Below are 15,061 nucleotides of genomic sequence, written 5' to 3'. Positions count from 1 at the left end.
TTAAGAATGTCTCCAGCAAGCTATTGATTCTTTCATTAATGCATGTTTGCTATTCTGGGAGGCATCTTTATGTTCCAGTGATGTATTAACTTTCACCAAGAAGAATATAATTACTGATTTCTAACAGTTTTCTTACATAAAAGACCACATGTGTCTTGAAATTAAACTGCAATCTTCAGTTATTTTCAGTAACTTCTGTTTTGTTTGATTTGTAGCCACACAGATGAAATTTCAGGTTAGTAATGGCGACTTTTCAGGTGGAAGAAAACCCAAGGTATCTCTCTGGACATTGTTTCAGGAAAAAATGGGTGCTTGGGTAGAAGTAACCAACCATGTGTTATCCAGCTGAATGTCAGACTCTTCACAAAAGTGAGTACCAAGTGATTTGAAGCCAGCAACCTTAAGCACTTGGCTACAGAGACCCTAAGTAATTTTCACTTTTGATTCACTTTAAAATCAAAGTGGATAACAGTTTTTTTAGCTACCTTGCAATAACACAATCCTGGATATTTCACTTTCTTAAAATCACTGATCTCAAGCCACTTATCCCTCATTGGTGTGCCTTCCAAAATCTGTCTGTAGAATTCTTTCATGTAAAGAAATCAAGCCATCCTGCTGAGTGTGTGTGTGTCCGGGTTTAACATCTTTTTCAACAATTTTTCAGTCATATAAACGATGGTGTCTACTTATAGCAGTGAGCACAATGCCCAACTTTATAGTGCTGCCTCACTGGAATATCACGCCGTAGACACGTGGCATGATACCCCACCCAGTCACATTATACTGACACTGAGCTGACCAGTCCTAGCAATATCCTCTTAATGCTGAGCGCCAAGTGAGGAAGCTACTAGTACCATTTTTTATGTCTTGGGTATGACGCGGCCGGGGATCGAACCCACGACCTCCCGCATTCGAAGCAGATGCTCTACCACTAGGCTACCGAGACAGTTACCATGCTGAAGGTTTGCTGCAGGTTATGTCAAAGCTTTCCTTTCCGTGCCTGAAAATAATGCCTACAGTAGCGTCAGGGCTCTTCTTCCACCACTAACTACTGATAAGTCACCATAACATCTAAAACTGTGTCAGAACGACTAAAAATCTGACAATACATAAAAATCGGCTTCAGAAATGCTTTTGGACCTTCTAGACTGAAGGTAATATGTCAAGGATCAATGCTTCTTGTTATAGGTCAGAAAAATCCCCTCTTTAGATTACATATCTTGACATATTACAGGAATTATTAATCTGAACATTTCTATTTTGTAATTTTCTGCAGAAGTTTTCCCAAGTCAATAGATTACCTTTGTGTCAATATCGCTGTTTTGTACCAGACATAAAACATCCTTAAGCCAATCAAATGCAAGCACTACTTGCAGAGGGCATAAATTACGACCACACACTGGAACGAAACATATCCTCTGTGAATCCAAGAGACAAATAGATACATAATACAGAAAAAGTGAAACAACTTATCATGTAATGTAGATACATATAAATTCTGGACAGAAACCACTTTGTCTGAAAGCTTTTCCAAGAGACCAACTGAACTAAATGCATATTAAATTACTTATGGAATATTCTATAAATATTTCTGCAGCAAAGCATTAGAGAAATGGGTTAGAAACGAAGCAAAAATCAATCATATTGCATCGCAAACAAGTTTTCACTGAATGCTTCCACTTGTTGGGTCTATTGATCAGAATCTCCCTGAAAGTTAAAACAACCATAAAATGTCATCAGCAGTGTGGCAGGTCTGTTTCCTTAACATTTTAATTTCACTTTATTTCTTAGCCAACAGTTTTAAACCTTTAAAGATGACATTGATTGGAAAGTGCTTGAAAGAGATTTGTACATATTCTGAGGTATTTGACAGAAATATGTTCATCAAAGATCTGTAATTGTTTATCCTGCTGTTATTCAGTTAGCACATATCTTACTTATCTAACTACTGTCAACATCCCAGGAAAACAAGCTGGCTCCCTGAGAAGCTAAGTGTTTTAATTTTTTTTACAAACTGAAGAAGAAACAATATTCTACAGATACTACCAATTCTATCATGCTGACCTGCCTTTTCTTAGTATAACAGTTGAAGGGTGTGTTATTTAAATATAGCCTACCTATAGGTCAGTCCCCTCTGAAAAATCATTGTTCTTTTAGGTAAGGTCAGAACACAACAACCACTTAAGTCTATAATTACGAATTTCCTGTTTAATAAGGTTACGACTGGATGACTAGTTATGTTTTTGCTAATGAATTTTCTATTGACAGGCAGGAACGAAATTGGATGTTCCACTGAGTGAGGCAAGAGCATGACAGTCAGTGTAATATCTACGATATAGAATGCTCCATTGACAGAAGAAAAAATATGACAGCCAGTGTAATATCTATGATACTGGATGTTCCATTGAGTAAGGCAAGAACATGACAGTCAGTGTAATATCTATGATATAGAATGTTCCAATGACAGAAGCAAAAATATGACAGCCAGTGTAATATCTATGATACTGGATGTTCAATTGAGTGAGGCAAGAACATGACAGTCACTGTAATATCTATGATACTGGATGTTCCACTGAATGAGGCAAGAACATGACAGCCAGTTTAATATCTATGATATTGAATGTTCCATTGACAGAAGCAAAAATATGACAGCCAGTGTAATATCAATGATAATGGATGTTCCATTGAGTGAGGCAAGAACATGACTGTAGTGTAATATTAATGATACTGAATGCTCCATTGAGTGAGGCAAGAACATGACAGTCAGTGTAATATCTAAGATACTAGATGTTCCACTGAATGAGGCAAGAACATATCAGTCAGTGAAATATCTATGTTACTGCATGTTCCATTGACAGAAGCAAAAACATGACAGCCAGAGTAATATCTATGACACTGAATGTTCTATTGAGAGAAGCAAGAACATGTCAGCCAGTGTAATATCTATGCCATTGAATGTTCCATTGAGAGAAGCAAGAACATGGCAGCCAGTGTAATATCTATGATACTAAATGTTTCATTGAGTAAGTCAAGAACATGACAGTCAGTGTAATATCTATGATACTGAATGTTCCATTGTGTGAGGCAAGAACATGGCAACCAGTGTAATATCTACGATATTGAATGTTCCATTGATTGAGGCAAGAACATGACAGCCAGAGTAATATCTATGATACTGAATGTTCCATTGATTGAGGCAAGAACATGACAGCAAGTATAATATCTATGATACTGATGTTCCATTGAGTGAGGCAAGAACATGACAGTCAGTGCAATATCTATGATACTAAATGTTCCATTGAGAGAAGCAAGAAAATTACAGCCAGTGTAATATCTATGATACTGAATGTTCCATTGAGTGAGGCAAGAACATGACAGTCAGTGTAATATCTATGATACTGAATGTTTCATTGAATGAGGCAAGAACATGACAGACAGAGTAATATCTATGATACTGAATGGTCCATTGAGTGAGGCAAGAACATGATAGTCAGTGTAATATCTATGATATTGAATGTTCCATTGATTCAGGCAAGAGCATGACAGTCAGTGTAATATCTATGATACTGAATGTTCTACTGACTGAGGCAAGAACATGACAGACACTGTCATATCTATGATACTGAATGTTCCATTGAATGAGGCAAGAACATGACAACCAGTGTAATATCTATGATACTGAATGTTCCATTGCCCAAGGCAAGAACATGACAGCCAGTGTAATATCTATGATACTGGATGTTCCATTGACAGAAGCAAAAACATGACAGCCAGTATAATCTCTATGATACTGAATGTTCCACTGACTGAGGCAAGAATATGACAGCCAGTGCAATATCTATGATACTGAATGTTCCATTGAATGAGGCAAGAACATGACAACCAGTGTAATATCTATGATACTGAATGTTCCATTGCGCAAGGCAAGAACATGACAGCCAGTGTAATATCTATGATATTGGATGTTCCATTGACAGAAGCAAGAGCATGACAGCCAGTGTAATATCTATGAAACTGAATGTTTCGTTGAGTGAGGCAAAATCATGACAGCCAGTGTAATATCTATGATACTGGGTGTTCCATTGACAGAAGCAAGAGCATGACAGCCAGTGTAATATCTATGATATTGTATGTTCCACTAACTGAGGCAAGAGCATGACAGTCAGTGTAATATCTATGATACTGAATGTTCCATTGAGTGTGGCAAAATCATGACAGCCAGTGTAATATCTGTGATACTGGATGTTCCATTGACAGAAGCAAGAACATGACTGTCAGTGTAATATCTATGATACTGAATGTTCCATTGAGTGAGGCAAAATCATGACAGCCAGTGTAATATCTGTGATACTGGATGTTCCATTGACAGAAGCAAGAGCATAACAGCCAGTGTAATATCTATGATACTGAATGTTCCATTGAGTGAGGCAAAATCATGACAGCCAGTGTAATATCTGTGATACTGGATGTTCCATTGACAGAAGCAAGAGCATAACAGCCAGTGTAATAACTATGATACTGAATGTTCCATTGAGTGAGGCAAGAACATTATAGTCAGTGTAATATCTATGATACTGGAAGTTCCATTGACAGAAGCAAGAGCATGACAGCCAGTGTAATATCTATGATATTGAATGTTCCATTGAGTGAGGCAAGGACATGACAGTCAGTGTAATATCTATGATACTGAATGTTCCATTGACAGAAGCAAAAACATGACAGTCAGTGTAATATCTATGATATTGAATGTTCTATTGAGAGAAGCAAGAACATGACAGCCAGTAATATCTATGATATTGAATGTTTCATTGAGTGAGGCAAGAACATCACAGACAGAGTAATATCTATGATATTTACTGTTTCATTGAGTGAGGCAAGAACATGACAGCCAGTGTAATATCTATGATATTGAATGTTTCATTGAGTGAGGCAAGAACATGACAGCCAGTGTAATATCTATGATATTGAATGTTCCATTGAGAGGCAAGAACATGACAGTCAGTGTTATGTCTGTTATAACAAATATTCCATTAAGTTAGATAAGAACTTGACAGATTTTTATGTCTCAGTATAATAACAATACAGATTATGTAACTGTTGTACCTGGTTAACCTGTATAGTATTTTTATGTCTATACCAGTAGTTACTCTCCACAAGTGAAAGAAAATTTGCCAACATGAACAATGCACTGAAATAATAAAAGACAAAATGACACAGTCCACAACACAAAATAGAACTGTTTACTGATGAAATTACATTGATCAGTCTCAGAAAATGTCTATTGATATATCCATATGGGACAACCAATGTAACATTATTGGCTTCGCCAACAAAGGCTGGGACCTTTTGTTATATAATTGAAGAAACTAGATAATTAAGGGCAGGAACATAATATCTATTTCTAAATAATTCATCACCAGTGTATGATACACTATTACACAATAACAGAGGAGAAATGGGAAAAATACCAGTCTAATTCATTATTATGTGTAATTACGAAAATGAGCTGAAATGAAAGCTTTTATGGAAACTTAATCATTGCAGCTACCAGGTCATAAAAATAGAAGGAATATCATAATCAACTGGATGAAATAAACCAGATATATATTTTTGTTCCATTTCCACAGCCAAGAAGACCTTTCTCATCAGTTATGAAATGACTATTGAATATTTTTTGCAAATGAATATACGACTGTCACTCTCACTATTCTAAAAGAAAATTATGAGTGAAGTCAGATCTTAAAAGACAGTCCAACATGGAAAACAGTCAAAGATACAGCGAACAATCCTAGACAAATGAGAGGCCAGTACAATGAGGACAGTTGAAGATACAAGACATTCTCAATCTGGAACCTTTACCTTGCTTCATTTATATGCAAATTAGTTTTTCAAGCATAAAACTATGAAAGTTAAGGTCAAAGCCCCAATATTCTATTTTATCATTAGTGATTTGCCTTAGTTTGACCTTCAGGTTAGCAAAACAATATGTTGATATGCCTGAGCATTATTCTGCTTAGTTCATACAATTTTAAATTTGCTCCACTGGTCCACTGTGACGCATTGGTTCTCCAACTTATATTATTCACTCTTAATGTAACCTCATTCACTATGTGGGTTTGAGAAGAGAAGCCAGTTTCCTTTTTAATGCTGAGCACCATGCAAGGGAGCTGCTGTCACCATTTTTTACACATCTGGTACGTGGCTGAGGATCAAACCCACTACCTCCTACACTCAAAGCCAATTATATATATATAATGCTCTACCACTGGGCTATCGAGACGGTTAAGGCTTATTGTTAAGCTTACACTTTTACCATCTGAGCATACACTTTATTAAAAAAATATTAAAGTCTTAAAACTTTAAGTAAATGTCAAGAAGTATGGTTTCCTTGACCAGGGGCTCAGAAGCATCTATGCTTCATCTATTGTATTGTCAATACAAGAAGAATTGCCAAACCACAGTTACTCACTGCAGCTCATAGATTTGGGAGATGACCAATTTGTTTTCTATTTCAATGAATTATCTTGGCATTCAAACACTATAATTAAAGAAATGCAGAAGCAAATGGCTTGGAATGAAAAATTCCATCAAGGATGACCACTGATCAATATTCCCTTCACCCAAGATAACCCCTTGCATGCTATATGCTAACACTGACCACTGACCAAGGAAATAGGGAGAATTAATGAGTCTGGATTAGGTCTGTTCTATGAGGACAATGACAGCTACTTGTTGTAGTCGTGTGCCGGCAATCAATGCCAGTCACAGCAAGAGACAGGACAATGTCCTTATGAGAATTTATATCTGTGAATGTGTCACAGTTTCGGTCAATATTTTTTCAGTACCTTCCAAAAAAGAGAAGAAAGTTCTAAACATTCTGAACTTATCTCTGTATTAATTCCATAGAATTATTGGGGTTTTATTGTTTTGTTTTTTATTTGGTACTTTGGTTTCAAGTCCTCTAGTGAGAACAATCAAAGTGCTCCTGTTCATCTGTCTGTATGTGTGTCTGTATTTCCATCACAGTCATTTTCATGGTCAACAATAACTTGAAAAGTATGAAGATTGCTCTAAAGTGATAGAGAACAGTAAAGATTTTGCTAATGAAGTCTGGCAAAATTTATGGCTACTACAACAAAACATGTTATAAAGGTATTCTAAATGATGTTTCTTTCAAGTTAGTCTGATAAAGAAGTACAAATAGTTACATTCTGAAGCAAAGATCAAAACTGTTGTTGTTACGGTAACAAAATATAAAAATTGTCAATTATGATTCTTGATTAACAGGAAGTAATCAGAGCGATATTATATTACAGACAAATATCAAGTTGCAAGCTGCAAACTGGCAGGCGATATAGTTAGGAAATCTTGTATTTGCTTTTATGGGGGATTGGGCTTTAATGGGAAGGGGGCTATGTTTTTCACCTTTTTGGTGGGAATGGTATGTATTTAAAAACTATCATTATTTTTTTACCTTTTTTGGGACTTTTTTTATACATTTTTACATAGGCTTTGCAAAAATTTTCATTCCACTAAAATCTGGATACAAAGAAATATGTATATATCTCTTTAAGGTAACCTTTCAGAAACTGAAAACTTATTACTTCAATTATGACATTCTTTTAAGATTCTTGTATTATTTGGTTCCTTAAACTGAGAGAATTATATTTTTGAAATGATTCCTATCTAAAACTGTTATTACAACTAACAGCTCCAGATATTTAGCCATGTATGCATGTACATTACATTATGTCTGCAAAAATTACTGATACAATTTTTAAATTAAATGAGCCTGGCCATAAGAAAACCAACATAGTGCGTTTGTGACCAGCATGGACCCAGACCAGCCTGCGCATCTGCACAGTCTGGTCAGGATCCATGCTGGTAGCAAATGCACTATGTTGGTTTTCTCATGGTGCAGCTCAAATGTCAATTACATGCAAGTAAATTTTTTTAAATGTTGGCCCCCATGTAAAGAAGATGTATGTTATTAGGCCTGACTTTTAATGATTTATAGATTTATGCCATTCAGTTCTAAGTCCAGCATACAGAACTTAGCTAAACATGAGTATTTATATTCATGTTGAATTTTCTGTTCCATTCAAGTCTAATCCAGCATATAGAACTCAGCTAAAACATATATGCTGAAATGTCCATTCTATTCTGTTCTAGTCAAGTAAAAACAGCGCATTGATATACGTGTTGAAATTTCTGTTCTATTCAGTTCTAATTTAGCATACATAACTTAGCTAAACCAAGGGCATTTATCTTTATGCTGAAATTTCTGTTCCATTTAGATCTTAGACCCTTGTATACATAAGTTCACTAAACCATACATCAATGTTTTTCTTTTAGTTAAATTTCTGATATTTACATACCAACTATATCCATGTGATAATGGGATTGAACAAGAGCTGTCCGTAAGACAGCCAATGCTCGACTATTCGAATTATTGTCCCAGAAGCAGGAAAATGTTATCCTAAATGTTAAAATATCTATAGAGTTTCAATCCAGTATCTGCATTAGTTTTGGAGATATATAACTTGCATGCAAAACTTTAACCAGAAGTTTTATGTTCAAAAGGGGACATAATTTGACCAAAATGCATGTCAGAGTTATGGGACTTGATGCTATCAACTAGTTTTATAACCCCGAAGGCAAATGTGAAGTTTCAATTCAATATTTGCATTTGTTCTGCAGATAGTAACTTGCATGCAAAACTTTAACCAGAATTTTCTAAGTCTAAAAGGGGGCACAATTTGCCCAAAATACATGTCAGAGTTAGGGAACTTGACCCAGTGCGGTTGGTAAGAATTGATCTAGAAAAAGAAAAAATAAGTTTCAAAGCTATATGCCTTTAAATGATAGCTGTATGTAGTTGCAAGCAAAACTTTAACCAAGGTGTGATGCCAACGCCAGCGCCAGGGTGAGTAGAATAGCTAGACTATTCTTTGAATAGTTGAACTAAAATTGATCCTAAATTCTAATTAGACATACAGCTATTTTATATTTTTTTTATTCAATTCATAGATCTATACACAAAGTCAATGTCTGTTGGTATTCAGCCCCTCCCATCCATCTATCTATCTTATCGTCTATCCAGTAATGTCATCTGACTGTGTCTCTTGAGGCTACACAGTGAAACAACAAATGTATGTATTTATACAGAAAAGTCTATTGTTATGTCAGTCTTTGGAAACAAGGCATTGTATATGTTCTGTTTGACAGTATAATATTATAAAAAAAATACCGACATAAGGAAATATTCTTGCCATTTTGACTAACATATTGCCATATGTATTTCCTTTCAATGTCAGTTTCCCTTGGTGCTGGTAGACCTACTGAATTAGGAAAAAATACTGATTTCAGTAAAAATTATCTCATATATCAAAATACACACATATATTACAACATTAAAATATTTAAGAAATATACCTTAAACGGAACTAATTTCAATCCAAATCGTGTAACAAATTCCCTAAAAAGGAATAACACGCACACATAAATAATAATAATAATTATATTTAACTAGACTTTTCCTGTTCAATATTAAATCTATATCCCATAAACTATGTTATTTTCACTGTAGTTATGTTTCACATGAAAGACTATGATGTCTCACAAGTTGTTCTGGGACATGACTTCAGGAATCTCTCCCAATCACAGCCTCCATCTTGTTTCCAAGGATCAATAATGGATCAATACAACATTATCCCATATACAGCAGCACTTCTTAAGTCTACCAAGCATCTCAGAGTCTCAGAACACATTGTCTGAGTCACACAGAAGATTGGTAAATTTAATTGAGTTGGCACCAGGAGATAACAGTAGTTAGGGTCTTTAAAACACAATCGGTACAGCTTTCCTGATTGTTATGACAAGAAATCTATTACAGCTGAAGTCTGGTAAAATAAATATTTTGCTTTGGGTGTTTATTAGGTGACAGATAAATATAATGGCAGAAAAGGTGCTTATAACAGATTACTGGCAGACCATCTTTAGGTTAAACTAAAAATATCTCTCAGAAACATGACTAACAGCATTGTTCCATAATAAGAAGACAGTATTCTGATAAATACTGAAAAAATCAATTTTGTCTTCAGAATGTTTATGTGTCACAATGCTATAACAGAAAATGTCCACCACTGACATTGGCTAACTTCTACTATCTCTAATGTTTAAATAATTACCAAGAATGACCGGAGACTTTCAATGCAATGCCTTATACATACTCTTTTTGTTTTCCTGTTTTATGTGGTTTATAAGTACATTATCAAACAGTTGGTTGGATGTGTTCCTCCAATATTCTTGGATTGCATTCCTGTACTAAACTTATTCCTGCTGGAAGCTGAATCTTCCACCTTACACATCATTGAGAAGGTGTCAAAAGCTTAACCTAGAAGCATCCTTGAATCACTAAAAAATATGAAACATAATTTCACAAAAAGCAATAATTAGTTTTTCATAACTCATTCCCAATATTTATTCCATCAGAGATTGTCAGTACATTCACAAAAATCAATTTGAGAGAATGCATACCAATTCTAGATTTATTGCCCAGCACTTTCAGAGCTAAGGAAACAATTTACTGCCTGTAATTAGAGTCCCTTGACATGCAATCTGTACATTTATCAACTGACCATTTACATGCTAACTCTACATCAATGTTATTCTACACGGGCCATTCCAAAAATTCCAAAAATGGTCATGTTAGGGTCTGAAGCTATATTGAAAATATTTAAATTTTTTTAAATTTTAAATTTATAAATAAATTTCACTTTGACTGTGTATAATCTATAATGAAAATAAATATTGTTTTAAACTAAATAAATTTCATACAGTCATGTCCCAATATTCATCATTTCTGCTTTAATGAAACTGATTTGCACTTGAACATTAAGCTTGGAATAAAAGGTATTAAAAACTGAAACACCAGTAGGCTAAGAAGAAATTTATCATGACTAGAAAAGTGATAAAAGGAATTAAGGAACTGAATGAATAGATGGAATTCCTATTAAAATCACCCTTAACCAGTATCCTGCTTAGGCCAATTTAAGAAACCTGACACCTTCTTAATGGTAATTGCTGTATTAACTATTCCTAATTGGCAACTCTATAATTAGAAAATGGATCACATGACTGGTGGTCACATGTTGAGGTGCTTTAATGACCACATTGAGGCGGAACTTCTGACGTTTATGACGGAACCTATGCATTGTGGAATACAGATAGGTGACACGTGAATAACTGACATTTAAACATTTGTATTGATTGGTCAAGCAATAAAGGGACACATCCAACAATAGCAGCACAAGCTACTGTCAGTTGGTCTTGTATTGTAATAAAACTAAAATTAGAAATGTTAGCAACTTCTGCTTCCTTTCCTTTTTTGAATTGGCAGAGGGAGTTTATGAAGCACTGCAGTGAATTTTGCATCTTTCCAGGCACACTAAATTTGTGGAGAAATATCTCAATAAATATGTGTACATTTCATATTGACCTTTGGCAATTCCTGGGGTATTTTTCACAAATGTGATTTCTTTCACCATATGGTATCTCACGTTGAAGAAATATTACTTCTGTCAATAAGTTAATGTAATTATTGTATGAATTATAAATCAAGTTGTATCATAAAGTAATCAAAAAAACTCCTATACTGGGAATGTCTTTGTTTCATGGACCGGACTGGTTTAACTGTCCACATTAGCATAATAATCTGATGTAGTCAATATTAGATATGACAACTCGTATTTTTCGACCAATCATGTCTCAATATTTCAACGATCAAGGGGACGTTCCAGGGCCATCATTAGTTCATCTTCAGGATGCTGCGACTCAGATTTCATGTCCATCAGTGTGACCATCAGAAAAGCCCTCGATTAAAAGGTCATGATCAATTATTCACTATTGTAATGACTATAAGGTGAGAGCAGTTACTCATGACTAACACAATTATAATTATAAAGAAACAGATCAATAGAGAAATAAAAACTTGTGACTTCAAGGACTGTCATGAATTGATGATGTTTTTATATTTGAAATCAATGACATGGCTATGAAGCCAGTTATTACAGGTCAATACCCACATACTATTGCTGACTTTTCCGCTACTAAAACAAATTAGAATATTCAATATTTTTCCGTTTACTGCTAGTACTAGCAGAATGACAGAAATGACTTGTGTCAAAAGTCTGATTTGCAAGCTTACATTATGCAAAATATATGTAACGTATTTTAACTCCACTACTTGAAAGTATATATTTTTTATATAACCAAATGCAAAGTGTACCTTCGACCCAAATGATACATCAAAGATAAATGTATAACAAACTTGTAATATGTATATTGATTATATGTTCACAGTTTTCAATAATAAAACAAAACAAAAACCTGATGTGGATTCACTTGTTGTATTAAACTGTCCCATATGATTTTGAGTTAAAAGAACTACATGTCTAAGACTAAGTATTGCATATGTTAGAGCTTGATATTGAAAATTCAGCCACGCCATGAGAAAACCAGTATAGTGCATTTGCGATCAGCATGGATCCAGACCAGCCTGCGCATCTGCATTCTGATCTAGATCCATGCTGTTTGCTAATGGTTTCTCTATTTACAATAGGCTTTGAAAGAGAACAGCATGGATCCTGACCAGACTGCATGGATGCGTAGGCTGGTCTGGATCCATACTGGTCGCAAACTCACTATGTTGGTATTCTCAAAGTAATATTTCATAAAATTTGATTTTTTTCTAACCTGGTTACCCTCTCAAGAAGTTTTCCATATTTAAACTTTTGAACATTACAGCCAGTGCCTTTCAATATTTTATGTGTAATGGACTGTACAAGCTAACAGTATTTCCTATTACAATATGACAATTGTTTATTTAAAATACTGAAACAATTTGAAATTTTCTGCTCTCCCATGCCCACTAATTGGTAGCAAACTTCTTTTATTCTATTAGAACTATTGTACTGCTGCTAAGATCTTAACTGATGACAGTTCTGTTTAACAGAATGTGTTGTGTTTTTTCATCTCTGAAATAAAACTAAAAACTGTGTTACAATAATGCAAAATTTAAATTACCTGTGAGAAACTTTTTTTTTTTACAAGAACAGAATCAGTTTTATCTAATTACCTTGTATTAAACAGAGCTCAACTTTACCAATGTAAATAAACAATAATGGCTTCTTTAGACAATTTACAGACTTTTTTCAAGGAAGTAACTGAGTTAACTGGAGTTGAGACTAAGTCACACTTAATAAATATACAGTAACAAGAACAAGAGTTGTTGGAAGATGGCAACTCTCAACTAAATACATGTAACTGCTACATAAGTCAAAAAAGGGGCATAACTATGAAACCTGAAAAAGAGTTATGAATCCTGTACACTGCATATCAGATCATCACAAACAAATGTGTGCAGTTTCAATCCATTCCCACAAATGATTAGTGAGATACCAGCTAGCTTAACCAAAATGCTAACATGGGTGAGTGCAGTTTTTCTATATAGGTCAAGCTAAAAGAGATGATTCATTTATGTATACTAGTACATTTATCAGGTATTTAGCAATTTTTATCATCAACATCATATAGTATTTCTAAGTCTATATAAATTGGATTTTCTGTCTCTTCTTTGTTATTTTTACAGATATCACTAATGAGGAAATAGACTGGAGTCTATGACATGTGTCCATATCCCTGGTGAATAAAAAACATCTCGGAAAGTTCATAATGGAAAGCTCCTCAAATTAAATATCAATAGATTTTCTTGCTCCTGACAATGAAGTCAAGTTGTTTAAATGTGCCCAAGAGTAAATGTCTATTTTTAGTTAATAGCATTAAGAAAACTTTTGAGAACATTTGGAGTCAGGGGAAGATAATCAAATGACACAAATATTAGAATCTGTATATTGTCACTGACAGCAGTGTATTAGTCTGAGTTAGAGCTTTCGGAGGCTGAATGCAATTTCTTAAAGCTTTTCAGTTCAGTACAATAGTATGATCACCTATCCAGTTTTTTTGAATGTCTTAACAGTATTAACATGTTGAACATACTGCCTACCAGTATCTTCGAAGGTGGAGAACAAAATAACCTTCTGTGTAATAAGTTCACACAGTAATCACAAACAGTATGAAAAAGATTCAAACTTAAGATCTCCTAATTCTACATGTATTTGTATTTACCTTTAATAACACAACATATTTCTGTTAATTTCTATATAAGTCTAGGGTATCATCCCTGTTAGTTTTCCAGAGATCTCGACAGCTATAGATCAACATGGATTCAAAAAAGGAAAAATTAATATAAGTACTTGAGTTCACAAGCAGTACAAACAGAGCAATATTTCATCTTTAGGGCAGCTGTCAATCATTTTATCTTATATTTCTAATGATATATTGACAATTTGCCTTGAAAGGATTTCAACAATACTGTTGTTTTGAAGTAATTTTCATTCCCTGGCTAAAAAGATGAAATTTGAATTGCAAATTTGACATTATCATTGTGACTTGTATCCAGACGCCTTGATTTTTCCTGGAAATTCAATACTTAAGTGAGATCACAAACTTAGTCACTGCCTGTGGGGGAAACGGTGAAAAATTGTCCAAATCTGTAACAGTCGCTTGTTGTATCTAAAACTTTAGAAGATAAAATAAATATGTAATACGGATTCAAACTCCTAACATACAATAAAAAATGAAAAGCAGCCTTTATCATGTCAATCCCGTGCAAATGCACCACTTAAAAGTTTTAAAACAAAACCTACTTTATAGAAAAAGCTATGGTCCTGTGGTAAAATGCTGACTACAAAGTAAGTGGTTGCAGGTTCAGGCCCACTGATCCAACTAAAACTGCTAGAGAGAGGCTTTAACCACAGTCTGCTTTGATGCTTTATGGGTAACTCAGGCAGCGACTATCACACAAACTGTAACTAATCAATAAATCATTTGGCTAGAATCAGGTACTCTTGTCAGATATAACAGATAATCTGTCAACAAAACTTGTCATTTGATCAATGCTCGTTATTTCAGCCTTTTTCCTTACATAGCAGAAAATCAC

General features: G+C 34.4%; 1 protein-coding gene across 8 annotated transcripts in view; it reads right to left on the bottom strand.

Annotated features, from left to right (window-relative positions):
• Positions 1-15,061, bottom strand: part of LOC123528941 (neuroglian-like) — a 113,871-nt gene that overhangs the window by 47,896 nt on the left and 50,914 nt on the right. The window contains exon 1 of one of the 8 annotated variants that reach the window (XM_053521480.1): positions 10,233-10,376. The exons of 6 other annotated variants lie outside the window; for them this stretch is intronic. The gene's annotated coding sequence lies outside the window, so the exon portion shown is untranslated. Of the gene's footprint in view, positions 1-9,435; positions 9,666-10,232; positions 10,377-15,061 lie in introns of those variants that run through there. One more of the 8 variants, XM_053521481.1, reaches the window with a different exon arrangement.

The sequence above is a fragment of the Mercenaria mercenaria genome, chromosome 13 (assembly GCF_021730395.1).
Source record: "Mercenaria mercenaria strain notata chromosome 13, MADL_Memer_1, whole genome shotgun sequence".
Classification (NCBI taxonomy): domain Eukaryota; kingdom Metazoa; phylum Mollusca; class Bivalvia; order Venerida; family Veneridae; genus Mercenaria; species Mercenaria mercenaria.
The sequence above is the reverse complement of the archived record's forward strand: the minus strand, read 5'-3'. Positions and strand labels throughout refer to the sequence as shown.